This window comes from Schistocerca gregaria, unplaced genomic scaffold (genome assembly GCF_023897955.1).
Source record: "Schistocerca gregaria isolate iqSchGreg1 unplaced genomic scaffold, iqSchGreg1.2 ptg000304l, whole genome shotgun sequence".
Classification (NCBI taxonomy): Eukaryota; Metazoa; Arthropoda; class Insecta; order Orthoptera; family Acrididae; genus Schistocerca; species Schistocerca gregaria.
In genome coordinates, this window is record NW_026061786.1 from 232,184 (window position 1) to 246,856 (window position 14,673).

A 14,673-nucleotide genomic window follows, 5' to 3' on the forward strand; every position below is an offset into this window, starting at 1 on the left:
GGTATTCAAAAAGTTGCGCCCCCCCCCCCCCCCCCCCTGTGGGTCCACAGGTATTCCTGCCTGCAATACGAGATGATTAAAAGGAGTTTAACATGTTTCGACCTTTATGTGATGGTCCCCTTTGGGGTTTGATTCCATTCTTCAAAATTTTGCAGAAGAGCAAGCCAATTGGGGAAGGGTGCCTTACATGGTGCATTGTGTCTATTGTACATAGAGATCTTTAGCCCACTTTCTTGTCATCGCATTGCAGTCCTGCCCATTCTGCGTCTCTCGAGTGAGGACACCTTCCTGGGTGTGTTTTCCACCATGTACTATGCAGTGTCGATTCCTGCACCAGTGATGACCATGGACATCTTCGCACCTGATATCCAGCACGGTAGCCAGTCCGTTGTGGTGGGGCCACCATGTAACCTGTTGGTTGTACCCCCCTGACTACACAGGGATCGCTCTGCTGATGCCTGCGCCGTTAACTCCCCACGTATGCCAAGGGGTAGATGCCCATCCCCTTGGGGCATCGGTACTCCCAACAGTGGCCATCCTGCCAGGTGGCCAATTCAGCGGCTGGGTGGCACCCATGGAGAGGGCCCCTGGTCGTAGTGGTGGCATCAGGGTGGATGACACATGATGAAGCGTAGTCCATCATCTCTTGCTGGTGGTGAAACACTAGCAGTCTCTAAGCGATCACGAGCTCAATTCAGTGCGCAGAAGTACGACCCCAAATCGTTCCCCTTCCTGGCCACACCATGAGAGGAAAGTCAGGCCAAGGATGGCAGCAGGTCTTAATCGCTCTGGTACCTTGTATATTCGAGAGCTAATGGGGAATCTTTCATGATGATGAATCCTCATTTTTTTGTTGAGCATTTAGAGGACAAGTTCGGGGAGGTGAAGGGCTTGTCCAAAATGAGATCTGGGTCAGTCTTGATCAAAACAGCATCCTCTGCCCAGTCACGGGAGTTGGTTGTGACAAGCTGGGAGGATGTTTCTGTAATCATCACGCCCCATAAGAGCTTAAAAATGGTGCAGGGCATCATATTTCACAGAGACTTTCTTTTGCAGTCTGATTATGAGCTTCATGCCAATTTAGAGCGACGTGGTGTACATTTCATCTGGCGTGACCACCGGTGTCCGAAGGATAATCAGGTCGCCACCGGTGCCTTCATTTTGGCCTTAGAGGGAGATACATTGCCCGATACGGACAAGGTGATGGTCTACTGGTGTGATGTAAAGCCCTGTAGCCCTCCCCCAATGCGGTGCTTTAAGTGCTGGAATTTTGGCCATATGTCTTCCACCTGTACTTCCAGCATCACATGCTGAGATTGTGGACGCACATCACATCCCAATACTCCATGTGCCCCGCCCTCATCTGTGTCAACTGCAGAGAGTACTATTTGCCTTGCTCACCCGACTGCAGGATTCGCCAGAAAGGAAGGAAAATCATGGAATACAAGACCCTGGACTGACTGACCTACACTGAGGTTAAAAGAAAATTTGAATGCCTGCATCCTGTGCGTATGTAGTCGTCTTACGCCGCCGCTGTAATAATTCTGGCACCATCAGGTCACCTCTCAGAGCCAGAAGACTACACCTGCCCCCTTGATGCTGGGGGCATTTCCCTCCCTGTTACTCCTGCACCTCTACCTCGGGGAGAAACACCCTCACCCCCCCCTCCCACCCCTCCCAACCATCGAGAACATCCGTCCCCACTTCTAAGCCAGAGAGCCCCCTGCAGGTTCGGGGGTAAGAATAGGCCCGCAGAATTCCTGCCTGTCGTAAGAGGCGACTAAAAGGAGTCTCAACCTTTTCGGCCTTATATGATGGTCCCATTTTGGGTTTGACCTCCATCTTTCTTAATTGTTCCGAAGAGCGAGCCAATTGGGGAAGGGCGCCTTACATGGTGCACTGTATCTGTCATGCATTGAGACCTTTAGCCGGCTTTCTCGTCGTTGCAATGGTGTCCCGCTCGTTCTCCATCTCTTGGGCGAGGATACGTCCCTGGGTGTGATTACCATGCTGCACTGTGCAGTGTTGCTTTTCACTGCAACGATGACCTTATACATTTTTGCACCTAAGATCCAGCACGGTAGCCAGTCCGTTGTGGTGGGGCCGCAATGTACCCTGTTGGTTGTAGCCCCGTGACAACACAGGGATCGCTCTACTGATGCCTGCGCCATTTACTCCCCATGTATGCCAAGGAGTAGATACCCATCTCCCTGGGGCATCAGGACTCCCGGCAATAGCCATCCTGCCAGGTGGCTCTTGCTGTGGCTGGGTGGCGCCCATGGGGAGGGCCCTTGGTCGTAATAGGTGGCATCAGGGCGGATGTCCTGCAATGAAGCATGGTACATCATCTCTTGCTGGGGGCTAGCCACCAGCAGTCTCTAAGCGTTCAAGGGCTCATTTTAAAGCTAACGTTTATGAGCCCAAATTGTTCCCATCCCTGGCCACACTATGGGAGGAACGAAAGGCAATGAATGATAGTGCCATGTATTCGCCCAGGTATCTCGTCTGTACCAGAGCTGATGGGGAAGCCTTTGTATCCATGAAGCCTCAGTTCTTTGTAGAGCATTTGGAGGACAATTTTGGGGAGGTGCAGGGCTTGTCTAAAATGCGCTCTGGGTCAGTTTTGATAAAAACAGCATCCTCCGCTCAGTCACGCAGGTTGCTTGCTTGTGACAAGTTGGGGATGTTAACGTTACCATCACCCCACATAAGAGTTTAAACATGGTCCAGGGTGTTATTTTCCATAGGGACCTACTTCTGCAGTCTGATGAGCTGCGTGCCAACTTAGAGCGTAGAGGGGTTCATTTCGTCCGACGCGTTCATCGGGGTCCGATGGACAATCAGGTTGCTACCGGTGCCTTCATCTTGGCCTTCGAGGGTGATACATTACCGGAGAAGGCCAAGATGATGGTCTACCGTTGTGACGTCAAGCCCTATATCCCTCCCCCGATGCGGTGCTTTATATGCTGGAAGTTCGGCCATATGTCTTCCCGCTGTACTTCCAGCCTCACATGTCGAGATTGCAGACGCCCATCTCATCCCGATACTCCATGTGCTCCGCCTCCCATGTGTGTCAACTGTGGAGAGCCTTATTCACCTTGTCTGCCAGACTGCAGGATCTTACAGAAAGAACGCAAAATCATGGAATATAAGACCCTGGACCGAATGTCTTACACTGAGGCTAAGTGGAAATTTGAATGGCTACATCCCGTGTGCATGATGTCATATTATGCCTCCACTGTCACTCCTGCTCCAGCTCCTTTAGCTGCACCACAGACAGTTAGCTCTCAGCGTCAGAGGACCTCACCTGCCCCCCTTGACGATGGGGGCCCCCTTCTCTTGATGTTGCTCCCACACCGTCTACCTCGGAAGCAGCACCCACTAAACCACCGGGGACACCAGTCCCCACTTCTAAGCCGGAGAAGCGTAAGTCTTCTTCGGTTTCTCTTGCTCGGAAGAGATCCCTTGGGTCACTCCCTTCCCAGGTTCCTACCAGCGGCACAGCAGATGCCAACCAGTGGCTGAAGAAGCCACAGGTCGCTGGTCGTCGAGCTTCGCGATCATCTTCGGTTCCGGAGACTGACACCAATCAGCCCTCTCAACGACGGCAACCGAAGGAACAGCGAGAGAAAACAACATTGAAGCCCCGTAAGACCAAGGCACCTGCGGTGGCTCCTACTCACCCGCTACCTACAAGCTCTGCCTTCTCAGTCCCGTCACACTTTTCTCAGCCATGGACAACACCATCCTCCAGTGGAACTGCAGCGGTTTCTTCCACCATCTAGCTGAGCTCCGCCAACTTATCAGCCTTCACCCTTTCCTCTGCATTGCTCTGCAGGAAACTTGGTTTCCAGCAATGAGAACCCCCGCCCTCCGTGGCTATCGGGGTTATTATAAGAACCGGGCAGCTCATGAAAGGATGTCTGGTGGCGTCTGCATCTATGTCCTGAACTCTCTTCACAGCAAGTCTGTCCCTCTCCAAACACCTTTAGAGGCTGTTGCTGTTCGGGTGTGGACGCCACAGGCTGTTACCGACTGCAGTCTTTACCTTCCACCGGATGGTGATGTCTCGCAGCATGTCCTGGCTGCTCTGATAGCCCAATTGCCGCCACCTTTCTTCTTACTGGGCGACTTTAAAGCCCATAACCATCTGTGGGGTGGGTCAGTGGCAACAGGTCGATGTGCCATCGTTGAGCATTTATTGGCGCAGCTTGATCTCTCGATATTAAATGATGGTGCCTTGACACACTTCAGTGTGGCGCATGGCACATACTCCGACATTGACCTTTCGATCTGGAGCCCTAGCCTCTTCTCGTCTGTCCAATGGAGAGTGCATGATGACCTGTGTGGTAGTGACCACTTTCCGATCTTTCTGTCACTGCCACAGTGCCAGTCTTCTGGGCGCCCTAGCAGATGGGCTATGAATCGGGGTGACTGGGACTTGTTCTCCTCCATTGCCGCTATTGAGCCTCTCTCTAACGATGACATTGATGCAGTGGTTCAATCGGTCACCACCGGCATTGTTACTGCCGCCGAATCTGCTATTCCCCTTTCTTCTGGGTCCCCTCGGCGGCAGACTGCGCCTTGGTGGTCACCTGAGATCGCTGAAGCGATTAAAGCTCGTCAGCGGGCACTCCAGCGTCACAAGCGACATCCCTCAATCGACCACCTTATCGCCTTCAAACGGCTGCGTGTGCGAGCTAGCCGTGTTATCCGCCAACGCAAGCAGGAGTGCTGGGAGCTGTATGTGTCTCCCATTGGCCTCCATGTCATTCCATCGCAGGTCTGGGCCAAGATTCGACGCCTCTATGGCTATCGGACCCCTGTCAGTGTCCCTACGCGCTCACTGAATGCAGCGGTTTGTACTGGCTCTGACGTCATTGCAAACCACTTGGCAGTGCACTTTGCTCTGAATTCTGCTTCTGCCAACTACCCCTTGGGCTTCCGCTCCATTAAAGAGCGGATAGAACGTCGAAGTCTTTCTTTTCACACCCACCATCCTGAATTGTACAATGTTCCATTCAGTGAGTGGGAATTTCGCAGTGCCCTCGCTGCTTGTCCTGATACCGCTCCTGGGCCAGATAACATCCATTCTCAGTTGCTGAAACACCTTTCAGTGGACTGCCAGCGACGCCTCCTTGACCTTTACAACCGTATATGGGTCGAGGGTGAGTTTGTCGCAATGGTGGGAAAGTCTTGTTGTCCCCATTCTGAAACCAGGGAAGAACCCTTTGGAGGTGGAGAGCTACCGTCCCATTAGCCTCACCAACGTTCTTTGCAAGTTGCTTGAATGGATGGTGAGCCGGCACTTGAATTGGGTACCGGAGTCTCGGGGCCTTCTGGCTCCGTCTCAGGGTGGGTTCCGTAAAGGCCGCTCTGCTGCCGACAATCTGGTGAGCCTGGAGTTGGCCATCCGTACTGCCTTTGTCCACTCTCAGCATCTGGTTGCTGTCTTTTTCGACATGCGGAAGGCATGCGATACGACATGGCTTCGTCACATCCTTTCTACGCTTCATGGATGGGGTCTTCGGGGCCCTCTGCCGATCTATATCCGCAATTTTCTGTCATATCGTACCTTCCTCATGCACGTCGCGTCCTCATATAGTTCCTCCCAAGTCCAGGAGAACGGTTTGCCACAGGGTTCTATTCTAAGTGTCTGCCTGTTTATAATAGCCATTAACGGGCTCGCTGCGGCCGTTGGAAATTCTGTCTCCGCTTCCCTGTATGCTGACGACTTCTGCCTTTACTACAGCTCTATTGGCATTGCAGCTGCTGAACGGCAGCTACAGAGCACAATGCGCAAGGCGCAGTCTTGGGCTGTAGCACATGGTTTTCAGTTTTCGGCAGCCAAGACCTGCGTTATGCATTTCTGCCGGTGACGCACAATTCACCCGGAGCCACGGCTTTATCTTGACGGCGAGCTTCTTCCAGTGGTAGTCACATAGGTTTTTGGGGGTGGTTTTTGATGCCCGGTTGACTTGGTTGCCTCATATTAGGCAGCTTAAACAGGCCTGAGCTACACCAGGTGGGGCGCCGACCGATCTACTGTCCTACGGCTTTACCAGGTGTTAATCCAGTCCCGTCTGGACTATGGGAGTCTGGCTTATTGCTCAGCATCCCCATCTGCGTTGCGGGTGCTGGACCCAATACTACACCGCGGGATACGACTTGCCACTGGTGCCTTCCGGACCAGCCCTGTGGACAGCATACTAGTGGAGGCAGGTATCCCTCCCCTGCGGTTAAGACGCCAACGTTTGCTCGCCGCTTATACTGCTCACGTTTTTAGCTTGCCTGGGCATCCCAACTATCATCTCCTGTTCCCGCAATCAGTCGTCCATCTGTCAGAATGTCGGCCTCGGTCAGGTTGTACGATCGCGGTCAGAGTCAAATAGCTTCTTTCCGGGCTTAGGGTTCTCACTGTTCCACCTCCTTTCCGAGCCACATTGCGTACATCCCCATGGTGTGTTCCTCGCCCTTGCCTTCGGCTCGACTTGGCACTGGGCTCGAAGGACCTAGTCCCTCCAGAGGCCTTTTGCCGCCGCTTTTATTCCATCCTGGCCACGTATCAGGGCTCTGGCATTGTATAAACTGACGGTTCGATGGTTGCTGGTCGTGTTGGTTATGCGCTAACTCTATGGGACCATTCCGAACAACGCTCCTTGCCAGATGGCTGCAGCGTTTACACTGCTGAGCTGGTCGCCATCTTTCGAGCCCTAGAGTATATCCGCTCCTGCTCAGGTGAGTCCTTAGTTATCTGTAGCGATTCCCTGAGCGGTTTACGAGCTCTCGACCAGTGTTTCCCTGGTTCTCGTCTGATGATGGCTATCCAGGAGTCCCTGTGTACTCTTGAGCGTTGCCGCCGCTCTGTGGTCTTTGTGTGGACCCCAGGCCATGTTGGGATACCTGGCAATGAGAATGTTGACCGCCTGGCGAAAGAGGCCACCAATACACCATCTCTGGACATTGGCCTCCCGGAGACAGATTTGCGAGCGTTCCTATGCAGCAAAATTCTGGACCTTTGGGACACTGAATGGCGCGCCCTGCCTTCACGAAACAAACTTCGGGCCATCAAGGAGGCTACCGGTATGTGGCGCTCCTCCTTGCGGGCCTCTCGCAAGGAGTCTGTTGTCCTCTGCTGGCTGCGCATTGGGCACACATGGCTGACGCACGGCCACCTATTGCGACGTGAGGACCCACCTTTGTCGCTGCAGCTCCGTTTTGACAGTGGTCCACATTTTATTGGACTGTCCCCTTTTAGCTGTGCTCAGGCAGTCATTCGCACTGCCTGACACGCTCTCTGCGCTTTTAACAGATGACTCTGCTATGGCTGACTTAGTTTTACATTTTATCCAGTCAGGGGGGTTTTTATCGTTTAATCTGAGTGTTTGTGTTTCATTTCATTGCATTGTGTTGATTCTGGCCTTTGGCCTATGATTTTAAACTGAGTTTTTAATGTGTTCTCGGTGGTTGGCTTTTTCATTTTTTATCCCTATGGTCGGCCAACCACTGCCACACTCTGTGTTGTTTTACTTTGTTGTGTCTGTTCTTTGAGTATTTCTTGTCCTGTGTTGTCTGCTGTCGTTCCTGTTGTTCGTTTTTCTTCTCTTTAGGAGGTTTTAGTTTTTTTTGGAAAAAGGGACCGATGACCGTAGCAGTCTGGTCCCTTTAACCCCCCACAAACCAACCAATCTAAGCCAGAGAAACGTAAGTCATCTTCAGCTTCTCTCAGTAGGAATGGGTTCCTTGGGTCACTCCCTTCTCAGGTTTCTGCTAGTGGTAAAGAAGACAGCCATCGGTGGCTAAAGAGCTCAAAAGCAGCTGGTCGTAGGGCTTCATGCTCATCCTCAGTTCCCCAGACTGAGCCAGTGAAGTCCTCCCAGCCAGGGAAACCCAAGGAGCAGTGAGAGAAATCCAAGAAGAAAACCCCCCTAAGACCAAGGAAATTGCAGTGGCACCAACTGCCACTGCGGGTGTGGATGGTGTGGAGATTTTGGCATCTACCGAGGACTAGATATCGCCAGATCCTCACACACAATGGATATAGATTGCTCAGGCAATAAATCGGTGGCAGCAGGTGACCCTGAGGCGTAAACTGCCTCATTGAATGTTCCGTGGCTACCCAGTCTCACAATATCATCCTCCGGTGAAATTGCGGTGGTTTTTTCAACTGCCTGGCTGAGCTACGGCAACTGTTAAGCTTTACACCTGCTATCTGCATTTCCTGGTTCCCAGCAAAATGCGGACCCCTGCCCTCTGCATCTATAAGGAATATTACAGGAACTGTAGTGACTATAATCGACTATCAGGTTAAGTTTGCATTTATGTCCTAAACTGTCTGTAGTGAACATGTGCCCCTTCAAACCCCTCTTGAAGCTGTGGCTGTCGGAATGAGGACAATGCAGTAAATAACTGTCTGCAATGTTAATTTTCCTCCAATTGGTGCAGTACCCCTGAGTGTGTTAGCTGCACTGATTGATCAACTCCGTAAACCTTTCCTACTTTTGGGACATTTTAATGCCCATAACCTGTTGTGGGGTGGTACCACGCTTACTGGCAGAGGCACCGTTGTCAAAGCTTTACTGTCGCATTTCTACCTCTACCTCTTAAATATTGGGGCTGCCACACATTTCAGTGTGGCTCATGGTAGTTACTTGGCCATTGATTTATCAATTTGCAGCCGAGAACTTCACAGCACGTGACGACCTATGTGGTAGTGACCACTTCCCCATCTTCCTGTCACTGCCCCAGTGTCAGGCACACGGGCGCCTGACCAGATGGGCTTTGAACCAGGCGGATTGGGGAACTTTCACCTCTGCTGTCACCACTGAATCTCCTGGACATGGTAACATCAATGTGATGGTTGAGCAGGTGACTAGCACAATTGTTTCTGTATCAGAAAACGTGATTCCTCGCTTTTTTAGGGTTCCTGAAGAGTAAGGCAATCCCTTGGTGGTCTCCGGAAGTCGCTGATGCAATTAAGGAGCATCAGCAAGCTCTACAGCGGCATAAGTGACACAATTCCCTGGAGCACCTCATAGCCTTCAAATGGCTACGTTCTCGTGTTCGCTACCTTATTAAACAACAGAAGTGTTGGGAGAGATACGTCTCCTCCATTGGGTACCACACATCACCTTCCCAAGTAAGGGCAAAGATCAAACATCTTTTTGGGTACCAGGCACCAACAGCTGTCCCCGGTGTTACCATAAATGGTGAGCTATGTACCGAAGCAAACCCGATTGCCGAGCACTTTGCACGTGCATCTACATTGCAGAATTACCCCCCCCCCCCCCCCCAGCCTTTCTCACACTCAAACGGCGGCTGGAAGGGAACATCCTTTCATTCTCTACATGCTGCAGTGAATCCTATAATGCCCCATTTACAGAGTGGGAGCTCATCAGTGCCCTTGCACATTGCCCCGACACAGCTCCTGCACCTGATTGGATCCACAGCCAGATGATTAAGCATCTCTCATGGTGACTACAAGTGACATCTTCTTGTCACCTTCAACCGGCTCTGTTGTGATGATGTGCTTCCTTCGCAGTGGCAGTAGAGCACCACCATTCCGGTGCTCAAACCCGGTAAAAATCCGCTTGATGTGGATAGCTATCAGCCCATCAGCCTCACCAATGTTCTTTGTTGGGTTGGGTCCTGGAGTCACGTGGCTTGCTGGCTCAGTGTCAGGGTGACATACGCCAGGGTTGCTCTACCACTGATAATCTTGTGTCCATTGAGTCTGCCATCAGAACAGTCTTTTCCAGACAACACTTGATTACCATCTTTTCTGATTAATGTAAAGCATACGACACGACTTGGTGACATCATATCCTTACCACATTGTATGAGTGGGGTCTCCGGGGACCACTCCTGATTTTTATCCAAAACTTCCTGTTGCTCCGTACTTTCTGTGCTCAAGTTGGTGACTCCCATAGTTCGATCCATATCCAGGAGAATGGAGTCCCACAGGGCTCAATATTGAGTGTGTCTCTGCTTTTAGTGGCCATTAATGGTCTAGTAGCAGCTGTTGAGGCCCTCAGGTCTCACCTTCTCTGTATGCAAATGACTTCTGCATTTAGTACTGTTGCTCCAGTACTGTTCTTGCTGAGCAGCACCTCCAGGGAGCCATCCACAAGGCGCAGTCATGGACTGTAGCCCACGGCTTCCAGTTTTCAGCCGCAAAGTTGTGTGTCGTGCACTTCTGTCGGTGTCGTACCATTCATCCGGAACCCGTATTTTACCTTCATGACGATCCACTCACTGTAGTGGAGACATATCAATTCCTAGGACTGGTTTGCGATACTCGATTGACTTGGCTCCTTCATCTTCGTTAGTGTTAGCAGAATAGCTGGGAGCACCTCAATGCCCTCCGTTGCCTGAGCAACACCAATTGGGGTGCAGATTGCTGTAAGCTGCTGCAGCTCTACAGAGCCGTTTTCCAATCCCAAATCGACTATGGGAGTGTGGTTTATGGTTCAGCAACACCTTCAGCATTGCATTTACTCAACCCTTTGTACCACTGCGGGGTGTGATTAGCGACAGGAGCTTTTAGGAAGAGTCTGGTGACCAGCATCTTGGTGGAGTCTGGTGACCAGCATATTGGTGGAGGCTGGTGTCCCTCCCCTGCAGATCAGAAATGCGCAACTGCGCATCAGTTACACAGCACACATTCATAGTTCCCCTGAGCATCCGAATTACTGTCTCCTTTTCCCACCCATGGCAGTTCATCTCTCACATCGGTGGCTCAGATCGGGGCTAACGATATGCGGTTCGCGTGCGGTCCATTTTCTCCAAGCTGAAGCCCTTCCGTTTACCACCTCTACTTGCGGTCTGTTCATTTATGCCTCCATGGTGTACGCCTCAGCTGCAGCTTCGTCTGGACCTTTTGCATGGCTCTAAAGACTCCGTTAACTCCGCCACTCTGTACTGTCACTTTCTCTTAATTCTTGACATGTTCCGGGGCTCTGAAGCGGTCTACTCCAATGGCTCAATGGCTGATGGTTACCTAGGCTTCGCATATGTTCATGGAGGACATATTGAGCAGCACTGCTTGCCAGTCGGCTGCAGTGTTTTCACTGCAGAGCTGATGGCCATATCTCGTGCTCTTGAGTACATCCGCTCATGCCCTGGCGAGTCATTTCTCTTATGTACTGACTCAGTGGGGAGCCTACAAACTATCGACCGGTGCTACCCTCTCCACCCTCTGGTAGCGTCCATTCAGGGGTCCATGTTTGCCCTGGAACAGTCCCACTGTTCCGTGGTGAGGACACATTGGAATCGCAGGCAACGATCTTGTGGACAGGGTGGCCAAACAGGTGACGTAGAAACCGCTTCTGGTGATAGGCAACTCCGAAGCTGACCTGCATTCTGTCTTACACTGCAGGGTTTTCCGGCTTTGTGAGGTGGAATGGCATAATAGCATACACAGCAAACTGAGTGTCATTAAGGACTCTATGAATGTGTGGAAGTCTTCCATGCGGGCCTCTCGCAGGGAATCAGTTCCCTGCTGGCTTTGCATTGGCCACACGTGGCTAACGCATGGTTACTTACTCCGTAGCGAGGCTCCACTGTGTCACTGTGGCTCTCAAATAACAGTAGTCCACCTCTTGCTGGACTGCCCACTTTTAGCCACTCTGTGGCAGACTTTTAACTTTTACAGCACCCTGCCTTTGGTGTTGGATGACGATGCCTCAACAGCAGCTTTAGTTTTGTGTTTTATCCATGAGAGTGAGTTTTATACTTCTGTGTAGGTTTTAGCGCATGTCCTTTGTCCCTCTGTGTCCTCTACCCTAGTGCTTTTAGGGTGGATGTTTTAATGTGTTGCAGAGTGGCTGGCTTTCCCTTTTTATTCTCGTGGTTGGCCAGCCGCTGTAATCTGCTTTCATGTTTTACTCTCTTCTGTTTCTAGTTTCTCTCTGTTTTCTTGTCCTCTTTTGTTCCTTTTAGTGTTTGTTGCCTTCCCTTTGTTCTTGAGGCTTTTCCTTTCTCTCCGTTTTGTGTTCTATGTTTCGTCCGTTTTCTTCTCGCACTTGTGGCATTGTTTTATTAGGAACAAGGGACCAATGACCTCGTAGTTTGGTCCCTTCTCCCCCCTTTAAACCAACCAACCATAAAAAAGTTGCGACGTTAGATTTACCTTTTGGTGTGATCTACCATTAACATCGCAGTGGGACTGTGGTAGTTTGGAGCACATTTTAATTTCTGCATTATCTAGTGATAGCAGCTCCTTGATTATAGCCTCTGTAGTTACTTTTTCATTGGAGACCTTATGGTAGGGTCAGCAAACTGGTAGTGAAGCAATTTTTGCAAATGGAGACATTTGCAAATACCCACAGTACTTTTGCCAGGTTCTGCAGGTGTAAGTAACATAAGCTAATGTGATCAATGTGCAGTTGATTCGAGACATACAGATTTTTGTGCTCAATATTAAAAATGACTCTAATAAGGCAGGGACCTATATTATGAAGCATGAAAAGCATTTAGTTTAGCAATGCTGCTGTCAACTGAATACCAGCCATAAAATACCTGCTGTTTCCATCCTGAGCAAAGTCTCTCTCTCTCTCTCTCTCTCTCTCTCTCTCTCTCTCTCTCTCTCTCTCTCTCTCAGCTTTCACACTGTAAGAGCCACACATAAACACTGAAACCATCAGCAGAACAAATAATTTCTCACTCAATCTCTGCATTAAATTTGAGGTCCCTCTCCCCCGCCACTGCGCCCACTCGTTTTGTGCCCATGAATGCATTTCTTGTGGTCTGAAGGTGTAATATTCTATTATGATTTGGTGTTTACCAGTGGATTGAACAATCGAAAAGTGGCCAAACAAGTGTGAAGGAGAAGGAAAGAGCATGGTGTCCACTGATAGCCACTGCTGCTGGCAACATTGAAGTAGCCCCTGACCTAATTTTGAATGATCACACAGTGAATGTTGAAAAATAGGCAAACAAACTCACATTAGCAAGAGCACAGACACAATAATTTGAGAAACTGTCAGCGCTTACAGGACTATTGGACTAATAAAGACGAAATGTTATTAAACAAATCATCACTGCTGATGAATATTGATTGTTCACTGTGAAATGTTAGAGCATGGATTAGCAACACCCAGGTTCCAAAGGTGAAGCTTGGAATTCGAAATTGAATGCTCGGGCCTGTTATCAAATGGCATTCATTTTGCATTACGGTATGCATCCATATATCACCACCAATTCTGCTCACAGTTAAGAATATGTATGTCAAGGTATTGGAGCACCCTACATCTAATACCGAATGCACTGTCGAATTCCCTACTGCTTGGTCCATCTACAGGTGATTTAAGAGGCCATGCATAAACCCCCAGTGAAGAAATGAAATAAGTAGTGTATTCGTGGTTTGCTGCTCAACCAAAATCCATTTTTATAAGGGTATTGGAAAGCTTGTGCAACAGTTTACTGTGAAGTTTTTGCAAGTTTGTATATCCTTCTATTGTTCATAATATAGCATAATTTGCTGTCAAGTAGCTCATTCAACCATATTGCCAATGGAATACTTTCACTGTGCACTGAAAAGTAAGGTGACTGTTTAAAATTTATGATTGTAAATTTTGTACTTTTTGTATAAAAATCATAAAAATATTGTGTAGATACTGTTTAACTTATAGAAATAATGTTGATTGTGGTTTACCATATAAGGAAATATTTCTGATGACACGACATTTTATTATGCTAGCAATCTGACTGAAACTCTAAACTTCATGGAAGATAGAAACTGTATGCCGTACCGCAACTCGATCTCAGACCTCTGCCTGCATTGGCAAGTGTTTTTCTGACTGAGATATTAATCATGACTCGCAACCCACATTCACAGCTTTATTTCAGCCAGTACCTCGTCTCCTACCTTCCAAATTCACAAAACTTATCTCGTGTACCTTGTGGGAATAGATATTGTGGATGCATTGCATGCTTTAGCCACACCCTGTAAACACGCTATCAGTTTTTCAAGGAATGCTAGTCTTGCAAGGTACATTGTGGATGTCTATGATGTTTGAGGTGCTAAGGGATCAGGTACTGGTGATCTGTGAGTCATGCTTAGATAACTCTGTCAGCTGAGCACTTGCCCCCAAAAGGCACGGGTCCCTGCTAGAGAACTCAAGTCCATCACACAGTTTTAATTTGTCAATTAGTTTCAGTTCAGCACACACTCTGTTCTCAGAATGAATTTTCACCCTGCACCAGTCTGACTTTGCTAAGCATACAGCACAGGTCTATCACTCTGGAATTTCTTTGTGCCATAGTACAAATGAGTTCCATCCATTTTCATTACATTTTAATGCGGGCTATGTTCTTTCACTGAATAATAGTGAAATGCTCCAAGTTCCAAATTAAAATTCTTGCATGATTTGAGTCACATTTTTACAAAATGTGTCCGTTCTTTTTGTTTCATTCCTGTAGCAATATTGTGGTTTGTCTGATTATCTGTTGCATAATTTGTCTTCTTCTGTAATATGTTATTGTTGTTCTTCACTTTAGCCTACCCTTTAGTCATTGCAACCCTTCTGAAATTATGGTGAGTCCTGTTTTTCTGTTTTCTTCTGTTTAGTTTCTCCATGCTGCCTTATTTTGTTGATCATTTTCTTAAGATGGTCTAAACTCTCTAACATATTGGCCTGATAGCAACAGATAATCATTATTATTTCAGCAAAA

The 14,673-nt window shown here is 49.1% G+C and overlaps 1 protein-coding gene across 1 annotated transcript in view; it reads left to right on the forward strand.

Annotated features, from left to right (window-relative positions):
• Positions 1-14,673, forward strand: part of LOC126305268 (AP-2 complex subunit alpha-like) — a 279,414-nt gene that overhangs the window by 178,992 nt on the left and 85,749 nt on the right. The gene's annotated exons all lie outside the window — the stretch shown is intronic.